The following is a 15,568-nucleotide window of genomic DNA, read 5'->3' on the forward strand; positions in this document are numbered from 1 at the left end:
GGGAAAGTGGGCTGCTCTCTGGATCCCTGCCTCCACAAGGGACATCCTGAGCCCGGGAGGGTAGCATGGCCCCCACCTGGCCACAGGTCATCACAGAACAGAGGAGACTCGAAGTCCAGTAAGACCAAAGAGCTAGCAGGCCTGGCAGGCCTGGGAAACCCCAAGGGGCCAGCTGCAGCTTTGGAGAGAGGATAGTCCTGCCTGCCAGCCAGCCGGCCTGCAGAAGAGGGTGGGAGACCCATCACTGAGCAGAGGCTGGCTGACATTCCGCGGGAATGAGGAGTCACGAAGGAGGAGTGAGTATCAGGCCTGGAAGACGGGTCATCCCAGGTTAAATTGTGGAACTACTACTCTCAGACTGCGGGTTCTTGCATAAGCAGCTTCAGAACTCACATCCAAACAATGGGGCTAAATGTAGTCCCTATATCACAGCACTGTAATGCAGGGCCAGTAATGTGCATGTTCGCCTCAACAGCGGCTCCCAGGGCTGGTGTCATGCTGGCCCCTACCTTCTTTCTTATGGGGTCAAGGGAGAGAAGTGCTAGGGTTTAAGTGCATTTTCCCAAAGGTACCCGCATTGGAAGCTTGGTCCCCATTGTGGCAGTGTGAGAGGGGCCAGGGCCTAGGGGAAGGTAATTTGGTCAGCAGTACCCTAGGAGAGGATTAAGAATAGTTTCATGGAGTGAGCTGGTGTCCACTGGAGTGAGCTGTAAAAGAGCAAGCTGGACCCTTGAATCACTCTAGCTTTCTACCTTGCCATGGGCGCTCCCCAGCTCCTGCCACTGTGATGCCATCCACTATGGGGTCTTCACCAGAGATCATGATGGCACTATGTCCTTGAACATCCAGAATCGTCAGCCAACTAAACCATGTTTCTTTATAAAATACCCAGTCTTTGGTACTTTGTTGTAGCAGCAGAAAACATACTAATACAGAGAGTGAGCAGAGGATGCCAGGGAAGGATCTTGCATGGAAGACATTAACTAACTACCGAGGCTGTGGAGTCCGACTGATGGGCATTCAGACCCCAGCTCTACCACTGCTGCAGAGCAGGACAAGGCCTGGGAGGGACTGAGGACCTTGTCCAGATCTCCTCATGCAACGGAGATGAACATGCTGATGGAAGAAGGCAATGAACCATAGACCATCAAAGAAGCTGCTGAAGATCCTGCTCAGCAGCTCAGACTATGTGGTGCCAACTGTCAGCCCGTCCTGGCTGTGCTGAGGCTCTACTGGGCCTAGAGACCGGGCAAGAGGAGACAGAATGGCCTCTTCCCCAGATGCACTTCACCCCAGCCTTCCCACTGCCAACGTTCTCAAGTTCAGCCCCGACCCTCCTCGGTGTCCTTTCCTGTTCTCAAGGTCCCGGCTGGCACCCTAACCCCCCATGGGGAGGGAGGAGCTGCAGAGCCACACAGGCTGACCAGCTCTCACCCACCACCTACACACCCTGTGACCCTGGGAAAGGACCCTCTCTGGGCCTCAGTCCCCTTGCATGTTACAGGACCCACCAGGGCCCCTGTGAGCTGCTGGGGTGGTACCAGCAGCAGGGAGCGGACATGGGCGAGTTTATCATTACGATAATGACACCCATTCTTGACGTTCTCCTGGCCTCTAGGAAGCCTTCCGAGCTTGCTGGAGTCAGAGTCAGAGTCCCTCTCTGAATGTCATGTCTACCTTGCACAGGTGACTCTTCACAGCTGTCCGCCCGTGGTGCGCTAATGAATTAATCTCAGGGCACTCGTCGCCTTTCTGACCTCTCCGTCTAGCTTCTAGCTCATCACCTCATTTTATTTCCTGTGCAGCCCTGGCTGCTATCTGATAATATCTCCTCTATTTATGACTCACTGAATCATATACACCCTAGGAGCGGGCGGGGCCCTTGGAGTCTTGTGTGCTGCTGTATTCTTAGCATCCAGCAGGCACACAGTAAGTGCTCCAAAAATGTACTTGCTTGAAGACCAAAAGAATACCTACACCTCCTAGTAAGTAAACATTGGGACATAGGCCTCCTGTGATTCCGGAGGGCCCACAGAGATAGAGTGGATCCCCAAGGTGGGTTTGCACAATGGATGGCCATCCATTAGCAATGGGCCTGGGCATTAATGCAAAATGGACAAGGCCCTCTGCAAAGACAGGGTAGGGAGCCCGGAACTCAAGCCACGCCTCCTGGTTCCCACCCTTTGTCCTTTACACAAAACTACCAGCCTCAGGTCCCGTGGGGTTGGGAGCAGGGGAAGGGCCTCCTCCACTCAGAAGGCAGACGCTCCTTGGATCTTCGACCCACACCCCGCGCCCCAAAGGAACCTGACGTCGTGCTGGGCAACGCACTGCAGCTGTGTGCACGGCCTGATCCCTGATTCAGTCCACGGAGGACAGGGGCCACGTGAGCCACCCTCTCCTGCCCACAGCTCGACAGCACCAAACCCACTCCCTTCACCATGATGGCCCTCAGGCCTCAACCAAGGACCCACTTCTCTTCCCCCGACTTCTGCGCCTGAGATTTACAAGCCCAACGTTGCTTTTCTGGAATGCTCTGCATTTAATTAGGTGTCCTAATAACAATGGAATCGCAGGAGTACTTATATCACTTTGAATTAGTGGTGCAGCTCCTTCTAACTTCTTTAAAAAATTTTTTTCATATATCATTTTTTAAAATAGAGCTCATTATTTTAATTATATCCATTTAAATGTACAGTGGAGCCCTTGGATATTCTCAGCACGAATCATTAGGTATATTAGTGAAAAAGCACTCGGAATCTATCTACATGCTGACACTCCATAATCTATTCTATTTGTGTCGCTGTAAAATAGATTTATATATAGATAACTACAAAATAGTTGCTCAAGATATGCTATGAATTTTATATTTAACCCAAGTCACACTTCAACATAAAATCCAAAGTCGGGCACTAACAGGATATTTTTCAGTAAGTAGCTGCTGCATGTGTTCACCGGCCACCGCCTGCACTGGTCGGCTGAGAGAGAAGCCAGAGCACATGGGTCAAGGAGTCTCTGAACCCTGGCCTTGCTCCCCGGCAATGGCTCTCAAAGTGTGTTCCTCAAGTCCTAGGGGTTCCTCAGCAATGTCTCAAAGGAACCACAAAGCAAGAATGGGGAGGGCGGTTGCTACGGATGAGATCTGGAATGATCCCCAAGGCCTCAAGTGAAGGCGTGGTCCCCAAAGCAGCAATGTTCAGAAGTGGGGCTTTTGGGTCATGAGGGCTTTGACCTATCAGTGGATTAATCCAAAATTCGGAGTTGATTCAACAGCCTGGACGGTTACTGATGAGTGGAGAGCACATTCGGTGTATTGGGAGTTGGTGGAAACTGTAGGAAGCGGGGCCGAGTTGCAGGAGGTAGGTCACTAGCGTGTGCCCTGGACGGGTACATCTCGTCTCCTGCGCCTTTCTTGATCTCTCTGCTTCCTGGCTGCCATGGGTTTCCTCTGCTCTGCCTTCCACCATGACGCTCTGCCTTGCCTCTGGCCCAAAGCAACAGAACCGGCCACTTGCAGACTGCAACCTCTCAAACTGTGAGCCAAATGAATCTTCCCTCCTTTAGGTTGTGCCAGTCAGGTATGTCACTGATGAAAAACTGACTAGCTCAGCGGCACCGAGGAGAGGACCCCATTGCTTCCACCTTCACTAGGCACAGCTTCGCTGTTTGCCTGACAGAGACACAGTGAGACTGCTTCCCATCTCTGCTGTGGGGCGAATGGTGGTCCTCCAAGAGATATATCCACATCCTCAGAGTCTGTGATGGGACGTTACTTGAAAAAAAGATCTTCGAAGATGTAATTAAGGATGTTGGAAGGGAACCCATCCTTGAATTCCTGGGGCGGTCCTTGCAACAAGTATCATTGTAAGACAAGGGAACTGCCGAGACAGAAACAAAGAGGAGGGGCGGGAGGGGAGGACGCCATGACCGTGGAGGCAGAGGGTGAAGTGAGGCAGCCAGAAGCTGAGGAAAGCTGACAGCCACCAGAAGGAGAGAAGCAAAAAACAGATTTTTCACAAAGGCCCCACAGGTGTGATCCTGCTGGCACACTGACTTCAGATCTGCGGCCCCAGAGCTGAGAGAATGAGTTCATGTTGGTTTAAACTATCCAATATGGCAGTCATTTAACTTATGCTTTGTTTATTTCTAGAATTTTCTACTTAATAATTTTGGACCATAGTATAGCAGTCCCCTCTTATCTGCAGGGGATATGCTCCTTAGTGGATGCTTGAAACCAAGATAGTGCCAAACCCTCTATATACTGCTTCCCATATACCTGGTGGTGTTGCCACACAGCACCAGAGTTAATCTGTCCTTGCATTTTTTTCTTTTTTGGTGGTACTGGGGACGGAACCCAGGGGCCTTCTACCTCCAGGCTACACTCCCAGACCTATTTTTTATATTTTATTTGGAAACAGGGTCTCTTAAACCAGCTGAGGCTGGCTTCAAACCTTCGTGATCCTCCTGTCTCAGCCTCCCAAGCTCAGGGATTACAAGCATGCACCACCACGCCCGGCTTGTCCTTCCATATTTTAAGTTCAAGTGTCTCCTTTGTGTCAGTACTTTGTGTTTTGGGGTCATTATGGAAAAAAAATAATTACTTGAAAACAAGCACTACGATACTAGTCAAAGAGTTGCTTCAACAGCCTAGATGGTTACTAACGAGTAGGTAGCACATACAGTGTAGATACTCTGGACAAAAGTATGATTAGTGTCCTGAGTAGAATGGAGAGAGTTTATCATACCACTCGGAATGGCAAGTAATTTAACTTATGCATGCTTATTTCTGAAATTTTCCACTTGATATTTTTGGACCATAGTTCAGAAAGTGATCCTGTGGACAAGGGGGACCACTGTAACTTCTTAGAGCAGCCACAAAAAAAATGAATAGATTATATAAGACTAAACTTGAAGAAATGACTCCAGAACAGTAAAGCTTATAAACTACTTTCCTCTGTAGCTACCCTCAGCTTTCATTCACTAATTCATCCCCACTATTGTGTCTGGCCAGTTCAGTGTACTTCAAGACTCTGCCAGGGGAGGTTTTAAAAACACATCTCTTTTCCTGTGTCTTGCCTGGCCAGTCAAGTGCAAATATCCACCCCATCAACACCCAGCATTCACAAGAGCCTTATGGCCAGATGGCCAAACCAAAGCACAGAACAAGGCCCACATCTGTTTTGTTTGTTCCACATCCCCAGCCCTAGCACAGGGCCTGGTACTCAGCACAGACTCAACGCACAGGGGTGAATTAAGGCATGCCCAAGGTCATACGACTTTCAAGGATGAGCGTGTCTGAGAAACAATTCTTCTGGCTCCTAGCCTGGTGCTATTACCACTGAATGCTACAGACCAAAAGAATGCAACCAAGTTACCAGTGGATTTGAGGCTCAGAGACGTGCCACTTCCAAGCACGCAGAGGAAGAGTCCCAGATGACTGCAGATACCCGAGAGTCACACAAATGTTGTTTCTAGGGAAATTTTCTACATTGTTCTACCAAAAAGTGCTGACTCTTGGAATTCTTTACACAGTAAATATGAAGAGTTCTCAGCAACCTGGACTTCAGTCCTGTTTCTGCTGCTGATCTGCCAGGCTGTTCTCCCTGAGACTCAGTTTTATAATTTTTTTTTTCACTCGAGTCAGGGGCTCACTATGTTGCTGACCTCAAATTCCTAGGCTCAAGTGATCCTCCAGTCTCAGAATTCCAAGTAGCTCGGAAAACAGCCACGAGCCACCATGCTAGGCTCCTCAGTCTTCCTATCTGGACAATGAGTGAGCTGGAACCTGAGATTTGTCTAAAGCCCTTGTGGAGGCCAGACCTTTACCCAGCAAATTGTGTCTCTTTACACAGACTGGAAGTGGTGTCCATCTAAACCCCCAGATTCAGCCTGAAGACCACTCCACTTCCTTTAATGAGTGTCTGGTACCTCATCCACCTGAAACAGTGTTGAGTGGAGAGAAACCTTTCATTGCAGTATGTAAATAATGCTTGGAGCTTAAACACATTCTCCACCAATGCAAGGATGCTGGGATGTAAACTGAATCACTGCACATCCCACCATGACTTCATGGGCTGTGTATACCCTGCTGCAGAGGCTGACCTTGGACCGAGTGCTTCAGTACCCTACCACCCACCACCCACCGAGTATCTGAGCACAGACAGCTGCTATCTGTTTGCAGATGTTGGTGGGCTGTCTCCTTGGCAATACTTCTTTAAGTCTAATGAGACTGTGGCCTCGGAGCTGCGAGGTCCACCAGCACCAGCACCAGCACCAGCACAATGCTGGTGGTCCCTTCCCAGTCTCCATCCGATGCGACCTCTAACCGCAGGCTTTGACAGGACCCTGTCTCTTGATTCTTCTCTCGCTCTGCTCTGTGCTTACCTGAGGGCCTCCCACCTTCAGGCCACTCCTGTCTCTGGCTGAATCCTCATCACCTTCTGACCCAGAAATGCTGATGTGCTCCAAGGTTCTGTTCAAGAACTTCTAATGTTTAACTCTATCATCCCCTTAGTGATCTCATGAAAGCTCATACTTTTATTTATTTATTTATTTAATTTTTTTGGTGGTACTGGGGGGTGGAACCCAGAGGTTTTCTACCTCGGGGCTATACTCCCAGACCTTTTTTAAAATATTTTATTTGGAAACAGGGTCTCACTAAGTTGCTGAGAGCCTCACTAAGTAGCTGAGGCTGGCTTCGACCTGTGCGATCCTCCTGTCTCAGCCTCCCAAGAGCAGGGACTACAAGTGTGCGCCACCACGCCCGGCTAAGCTCATACTTTTAAATATTAAATTATATGATGATGAATCTCAAATTCTAGCTCCTGCCGCTCCCCTCATCCTCAATTCCAAACCTGCACAACCAATCACGTGCTTGACACTGCACCCAGATGCCTAACAGGCACTTCAAATTGAACAGGTCCCAAACCTGTAGCTGCTACACCCTTCCCCCAAGACAGGACAACAGTTCTGCCTCCATGACCAGTGCTCTTCCCACCAAACCCTCCAGTCTAAGACAACACACTCAAAGAGCCGCAGTCACCTCCACTTTAGATAATAGCAATTTCATCCTGGCTCCACACGCCCTGACTCTGGAACGATTCTTTATTCTTCCCCTTCTAACTTCTACTAACAACCCACTTGCAAATCCTACTAACACACTCCACCTACAAAGCACATCCAGAACCTGGCCAATGCTCACTACTCCACGGCTGCCAATCCCCTTTCTCCTGCCTGGTTGTAACCATCTCATAACCAATTTACATCTCTTCCCTTGGCACACAGCCCCCAAATTGATATTTCAACCCAGCAGCCAGAGCCATGCTGTTAGAACAAGCCAGGTCAAGTCACTCTTGGGCTCAAAACCCACATATGGTTCCTCAGTATTCACCAGGACACCCTCCTCCATCATCTCCTTGGCCACTCCATCAGCCATTCGCCTAATTAGAAGGCAAGCTACAGGAGGACTCTCACTGGTTCGCTGCCCTGGAGCAGTGCTGGGAGAACCCACTCAAGGGGTGGACCCAGGTGGTCAGCGCTGGCGCCCGCAGAAGCTGCCTTCTCAAGCTTTTTCTGTGATCATTTCATCACCATCAGGGTTGCCAGTGGTGCCCCCACTCTGGGAAATGTTCAGAACCCAGTAGAATGGCGTTTCATTCACATGGCCTCTGAAACCCGGGCTGAAAGTGTTCCGTAGAAGCCAATTTTATAAGCAAAGTTTACTCCTTGGGAGTCAGTCTTATCTCTATCCTTTCTGATGGGAGGTTTTCTAATATGCTAACACGCTCTTCCTAGATTCTGAAATGCCAAGATAGGGTAGCCTGATGAGACGAGGCTTCCCTTGAGGATGGGGTCTCCATGAGGAACATCAACTAGAATAGACTCGGGCCCTCAGGAGATGGGCGGCCGCCCCTCTAACGGTCTACAAACCTGAATCTCACGCCAGCGGTTAACGGAAACGCTCTTCTCCAATTCTGTCAAGCCCTTGCTCCACACACACACCCCCATCCTCTAACGTTCCCATCGGCTCAGTGGCAAGTGCGCTAACGTACTGCCGCTGTATCCCTGTGCCCGCCCTGGCAGGTGTCGCTAAGGCCTGCTGAATGATATAAATGGAAAAGGGCCGGACTAAAATAGATCGCCATACAGGTGGAGGTGAGGCTGGGCAGCGACACTGAAACGGTGTGCGCCAATAGCAAGGAGGGCGATGGCGGGTGCTGTGACATAGGGGTGCTATGGCAGGCTGGCTGGGCCACTTCTGCCACTCAGACACCACCTCGTTGTTCAGCACGATGCCTTATGTAGTGGGTATGTCTTTATTCTATAGGTAAGAAAGGCATGGGCTGGAAAGAGAGTGACTTTCTCATGGTCTCTCAGTTTTCCAGGAACAGAAGGGAGATTCTGCACTAAGTGTCCTGGACTCCAAAGCTGGGGCTTCTGACCACAACTTCTGCTTCCTCTTCTCAAAAAAAAAAAAAACTGAAACACCTGTCGATGAACAAACACACGCAAAAATAAAGGCCAAGAGACGGGGCGTGTATTCCTTGTGTCCGATGGCTCCTTAGTGTCCAGGCAGGTCAGGGCTCAGGCTCGAGGCTAAAATAGTACAATGGAAATGTGGGAGGGGAGGAAGGACGGGTGCCGCCCCTTCAGTGGAGGAGTGCTGGGGCTCCGTGCCCCTCTTAGCCTCTAGCTCTCCTTGAGGTGTCCGTGAGTGGCTGCTGGGCTCAGACCCATGTTCTGAATAGAGAGACTCCTGTTACTAATGGAAAGGATAGAAATCCTAATGGGGGAAGGGGTCAACTGCACCCCTAGCCTGGGAGGGCCAAGAAGGAGAACCCGGAGCATGGGCCGGGACCGCTAGCCACATTTCAAATCCTCACACCGTCACCTTAACTTAACAATATACCAAATTGTCTGTACTTCCATTTCTGTCACGTATCACTGATATATTTTAGTAAATAGTCAAAGTAGAGAAGATTAGAGTAATAGATTAAAACTATTAACCTATTAAACAACTCTTAAAAGTCGAGAAACTCAAAATAACCTACAATGCATAAATATATCATTAGTTGAAGTTAATTCTCAGGCACTTAATTTTCTTCAATGCATGGTGTCAGTCAGCCACAACGCTGGGTAATACTGCAGTTCAGAAAGATGACATTAAGATTTAAATATGAAGAATAAATTCCCTGGTTAATTGAAACTGAAAGCGGGGAAAAGCAGAGTCCCGGGTAACTCCATCAAATCACAAATTTCAAAATTCAGTCAGGTGGTGTTCTCCAGCTGAAGCTGGGACATTAAAAGCTGGGACCTTCTTTTGTGGGTGCCACAGCACCTGTGGATTTGGCCAGGGTCCAGTTATTAAAAGGAGTTTGTGCTGACATTTCAAAGACACCCGGCCTGTTTCCCAGAGGCCTGGGAGCTCCGGAGGAAAGAGTGAAGCCATCCCAAGAACCTGCACACATGGGGCGCGGCACGTATACACAGAGCATCAACCTCGTTCCCTACTGAGGCTGCTGCTTGGCAAGGATCCCTCTCTCTCCTCTGACTTCTAGCTCCCCTGGCCACCGCCTCCTACGTATGACAGAGTAAAGAGGTTCCCCAACAGGACTGCTGCCACCGTCCTGTCCATGTTGCCGGCAGTTCTGACATCCCCCTAATGTGTGCCCTCCATTTACCATGACAACTGGCCTCCACCCTCCACCCACCCCCCCAGTCCTAAGGCCAGCAGGCGCTACCCAGAGGTCTGCACCATACAGCCGGCTCTGCACACAGCAATCCACAGGAATCCCTGTATTGAATAGGGACAGACTCTTTTCTTGCGATTATTCCCTAAACAATGCAGTATAACAACTTTTTATGTGGCACTTACACTGTATTAGGTATTATAAGTAATCCACAGATGGTTTAAAGAATATGGAAGAATGCATATAGCTTATATGTAAATAGTACCATCTCTGATAAGACCTGAGCATCCTGAGATTTGGGGGGATGTATTCCTGGGGGGCTCTGGATGCAAGCCTGTAGATACAGGGGACAACTGTACGTAGCAGGGGCTCAATCCCCCATCTCTGCAAAGCACTTGCCAGTGAAGTGAAAAGTTTGGTCAAACTATGAAAAAGATGAGCTCTCAGAACACAGTACTTTACACATTAATTAAAGCCCGAAGGTAAAGAAACTTTCAGCTAGTATGAGATTGGAAGGAGCAGGAGGCGTGGTCACCCCTTGGCAGCAGCTGGAGGGAGGACAGGGACTCTGTGCCAGGCCCACTATGGGAGAGGCAGGCAGGCAGGATCTGGAAGGTAGGTGGGGGTGTACCAACCTTCACCATCACACTCGACATGGAGTGTGACGACCTTCTCTTCCCTTCGCAGAGCCAGACAGACGGCGGGTCCTGGGAAGTTCTTGCGTAGCTTTCTCAGATCCAGGGCCTCTGGCAGGAAGAGCCCAAGAACCAAGAGGTCCTGTCTCCCAGGTGGCATGCAAGGCCGCGCTTCCCCGGGATAAGGCAAGATTCTGAGCGCTCTGGATGGTAACCCCAGGTTCACAACTTACTCTGCTCACAGAGCCCAGGATGGAGACTGGCAGCAAGGTGGGGTTCCCCAGAGACACCACCTATGTCCGCTTGCCTGGCCACCCCAAGCTCAAGTGCCCTTTGGCAAAAATGACTCCTGGGTTTCCACGGCACCCGGTGTTGTGATTTACATTTCTGTGACTATCCCAAGGGGGGGTGTGAATGTGCCAGAGTTGGCTCTGTTTACAGAGTCTAAGTTTAATGGTAACCGATTAAACAGTGAGCTTTGCTCTCCAAAAAAGTACCTGGACCCTTTAGAATAACTGCAAGAGCCCCCAGAGTCAACCCGAGGTTTATGAGTTTTGTTAACAAACTTTGCCCAAAGTTTGGTGAGAATATCCATTTCTGGAAATCAAATCTAAACTTCATGAACAGGAACATAATAATGTAAGCCAGGAGTCAAGACGAAAAGGCCTCCTGCCTGAAATATTCCCAGTTTCCAAATCACTCCTTCTACTAATACCCTACTACCTGTTGACTACCACTGGCCAAGTGTTACTATGAAATCCTGTGCAAAGAAAAGTTAAGTTGCTCAGGACCACTTTTATTTTATTGTTGAAAACCAAAATGCAAAACAAAAAATTTGATACTATTTAAAGAATAATTATGCAGCTACACACATGATTAAATAGTCCATTGGTAAAAAGACCTTGGCTTAAAGGATAAAACTCAGTTAGCTCCAAAGCCATTTTATTAATTGAGTGACCTCAGAGAAGTCTATCCTCAGTTCCCTCTGAAAAAGAAGGATCTCAGTTACGACCTTGGAAGGCTACTGGGAAGGGCAGAGGAGATACAGGGCCCTGATCCTGGGGGCCTCAACAAGCGAGAGCTCTGCCGCAGCCACTGAAAGCTACTCCCTTCTAGGAACTGGAATCCAACCAGTTCCTAGGATGGTGGTGATAAAAGAGCTTCCTGAGCACCTACCACAGTCCAGCACTGTGCTAAGGGTACATCCACTATCACTGTTTAATTCCCACTGGACACTCGATGAAGGAGACACTAATACAATCCCCACTCTGCAGACGATGAAAGTGAACACCGGGCCATACACCAGGCTGTGGGCAGCACGAGGGCCTGGACCCCGCAGTCTGCGCCTTCATCACTGTGCTAAGCTGCTTGGCCCTGAGCAGGACTAGAGAGGAGGAGGATGCTTAACAGACCAGGCAGGGAGTGTAGGGGGTCAGGAAAAGTAGGGGAGTTTGGGGGTAAGGCTACCCTAGTCTGGGGTCATCACAGGACCAGGCAAGAGGCTGAGCATTTTGAGACGTAGGCTTCCCCCAATCCGGAGTCCTCAGAATTTCTGCAGAGACTTGCCTCTAAGTCATTCTAAGGTTCTGTCTGTCCTGAACCTGAGGCAGCATCTCTTGTAGCATCTTGTCCCTGCTGCTGCTTCTCCTCCTGGGAGCTAACACGATCCTTCTGAAACCCACTCATATCATGCCACCTCTCTGCTCAAAATTCCCAGTGGCCCCTGATCTCCTGCGGAGTAACGATGTGAAGTCTTACTGTCTCCAAGGGCCCAGGCAGCCATGCAGGTCAGGTCTCGCTGCTGCTCCAGGGCGGTGCACACGCTCAAGCCCGGGTCTTTTACACCTGTGGTTCTCTCTGCTGGGAATGCACTTTCCCGAGGGTGACTGCCTGGCTCAGTCCCTCATCTCTTTGGGTGCTTATTTAAGGGTCCTTCTCCACTGATGCCATTCCTGACCACCCAAATTAAAGTGGTAACCCCTCTTCCTCTCTGCTCCCTCCACCCTGCCACGACACTTGTTACCATCTGACAGGCATATATTTTATGTATCTGTTTATCTGCCCCTCTCCCATAGGAACTCCAGATCTTCAAGCAGGGATTTCTGTCTCTTTTGTTCACGCCTATATCCCCAACATGCAGAGTCTAGCACTTAGTAGGCACTCAAATATACAAATAAATAGTTGTGAAATACATGAATGCAGCCTGGCTTTGCCATCTTCTCCCTCCAGCTTCCCATCGACAGCATCCTGTTCACTTGCTCGGCGACTGGTACATACATGGAAGAAATAATCGCTTAGCCTCGTCTATCTCTGGTTTCTGGATCTCCAAAATGAGAGCTGAACTGGATTATCTACAGAGTCCTTCTACTCAGAAACCCTCTGATAAAAAAAAAAAAGGCATCGTTCTTCCTTTTAGCAAGCCTGTAAATGCACTTACACAAGTACAAAAACTGCCTTTCCCTTAGACTTTCACCCCTGGAATAAGCAGGGATCTGCTGCTGTGGGCTACGTGAGTTGTAACCTGCACACCGGGTCACCATTTACCCCAGTGCCGATCACTAGTCTTGTTAAACCAACCCAGGTTGGATTACAGGAAAGTAAACCGCACCACATACGGTTGTTTCTTAAGATCAGGAACACCACCTCTCCTTGTCCCCCTCAATTTAACATTAATTCCTTAGCAGCCCATGCTGTTGGTTTTGGGGTTTAGCCAGAGGCTCTCTGGAGAAATAACAAAATTGTGTGTTCCAGGCTGAAAGGCAGGCACTGGGATGAAAGCAGAGCCTGGGCAACTGCAGCGTGGGCCCAGCAGGGGGCAGGGTCCTCCAAGGTCGGCCTTGCCTGTGGCTCTCGAGCCTCATTCTGAATTTGGGAGACCTTAAGATCTTTATCTTCCCATGGACGCAGGGACTGAATGAGTTCTGGTGCTCTGCAGAGTGTCCTCACACCTAAAGCCCACCTGGCCGGGGTCAACGTCACCATTAGCTAAGGCCTCCGCTAAGGTTCCCTTGGTGCTCAAAGGCATGGTTCACTTCTCAGAACATCGAGGCACTAACCAGCCACCGCGCCAGTCTTTCTAAGAATGCCGCTACTACTTCTAATCATAGAACAAATAAAAGCTCACCTGGGCACTCCCCCAGAGCCCAGGCCCCTAACAGACTCCCGTTACTGGTGCCAAGTGATCACGTCACAAGGAGAAGCAGGAGAACGCAGCCGGGCGTGTGGCACACGCTTGTAATCCCAGCATTTGGGAGGCTGAGACTGGAGGATCGCGGACAGCCTCAGCTACTTAGTGAGGCCCTCTGCAACTTAGTGAGACCCGGTTTCAAAATAAAAAATAGGGCAAGGGGGTGTAGCTCAGAGGTCAAATGCCCCTGGGTTTCATACCCAGACCCGCCAAAAAAAAAAAAAAAAAAAAAAAGTCAGACCGCAAGCAGCTGTTTCTATTCCAGCTGGGTGGCCCGAGGCCTGACAATCTCTCTGTGCCTTGGCCTCCTCATCTATAAAGTGCCAATAACACCAGCACCATCTTCACTGGGTGGTTAGGAAGATTCCAGATGATTAATAAATGGACACATAATAAATGCCTTAGCTCTAAGCCTGACATGGACGTGCTGACCGAACACCAGCCATTATTAATTGGAATTTTCTCTTCATATCTAAAGTCACACCTGACCCAAAGGTCTAGGCTGGCCCTTCCAGTTGTATATTATAGTGCCAAGGTAATCCCACAGGCTCAGTCACTGAGCATAGGTGGTGGAGAGCTCAGGCTAGTAGAGAGAAAGGAGGTGGCACACACGCCAGCCTCCCTCTCCCCTGACTGGGCAGGCATCTCTAATCAATCTCCGCACTCTTCCCCCTGTGACTGCAGCCTTGGGCTGTAGTATTCAACCCACAGCTGTCACTACCACTCTAGGAAGATGCACCTGCTGTCCTCTGGCTACACCGGGCAGAGCCCCTGGTGTGGAAGACACTCATGCACTATGGAGCAGGGACCAGGACCACACCCCATACGGATGTGTGGAGCATCTCTTCATCTCTTGGTTCACTGCTGTGGCCCCAGTACTTTGAATTGTGCCTGCCACCAGAAGACATTCATACATGTCAGGTAGGCGAATACATTAATATACGATCCGCCTGAATCCATGCACACGGCACTGGCCCACCATGGCACGTACACAATAAATATGGGAAGAAGGCGCAGCCGCTGGCCAGACCCTCGCTTGGCACAGCACGGCCAAGCGGGGAAACCCCGGCCCTGGCAGGTTCAAGGACTGACACCCCGCTCACTCTCCTTACGACCCCAAGTTGGGCCTCTCCCCCTAAAGGCCCCAGTCTTTCCACGTACACAATGAGCAGGTGGAGCAGACAGATTCCAAGGCACCCTGTCCTGACCTTCTGATCCAAGAAGTGCCCTCAGACACCTCCAGCTAGTCCAAGGACTGTCCCCGCTCCAAAGGCCTCAGGGAGCAGGACGCTGGACAGCTGCTGGCCACACAGGTCACCCTTCTGCTCATGGGCCCAAGCCCAGCAGTCACACCCTGTGTGGGCTTTGCCCTCCAGAACCCCACGTCTTCCCCTTTGGTCAATGTGCCCGGGTCAACAGTGCCCAAGTGCCTGCTGGGACAGGCCCAAGTCAGTGCACAAGATGGACACAGCCCCTGCCCTGCAGAAAGGCGCTCCATGAGAGAAAGGCGGAAGGCACGTGCGTAGATGGATGAGAGCGTGCGTGCAGGCTAGGAGGGAGGGCTGAGGTGGCAGGTACCTTGGATGAGGAGGCCGGGGAAGCTTCCATGTGGGGAGGACTGAACCGTGGCCAGAACGATAAAGGGCGCTAAGCATGGAAGAAAGAGACAAGAGTGCTCCAGGCCAAAGCTCCCAGGCGGGGCCAGCCCAGGCCAGGGTCAGCAGACGACATCCATTATGTACATATGTCTGTGTGATCTACGGCGGCTTTGCCATTGCACTGGCAGAGTAGAGGAACCGTCAAGAGACCAGATGGCTGGAAAAGCATAAAATATCTGCCAAGCCATGCTGGGTCTCATGGATGACAAAGACCTCCTGCCTGGTGTCCTGGTCTCCAATCCACCCCAATAAAGAGGCTGCCATGAGTGATCTTTCTGTAACACAAAGCCAAACACATTCCTCTTCTGCTCAAAGAACCTCAACACTCTCCGTGGATGTGTGCTCCCAGGAGCACCCGCTCAGGAGGGTGACTCTCAATAAAAGGGTCCCTCGGTTAAG

The 15,568-nt window shown here is 50.2% G+C and overlaps 1 protein-coding gene across 4 annotated transcripts in view; it reads right to left on the reverse strand.

Moving 5' to 3' along the window:
- The window catches only part of ZNF618 (zinc finger protein 618), a gene marked incomplete at both ends in the record, with an annotated part of 175,589 nt that overhangs the window by 60,564 nt on the left and 99,457 nt on the right, over nucleotides 1–15,568 (reverse strand). The window lies entirely within an intron of this gene.

Source organism: Muscardinus avellanarius, assembly GCF_963383645.1.
Source record: "Muscardinus avellanarius genome assembly, chromosome: 13".
Classification (NCBI taxonomy): Eukaryota; Metazoa; Chordata; class Mammalia; order Rodentia; family Gliridae; genus Muscardinus; species Muscardinus avellanarius.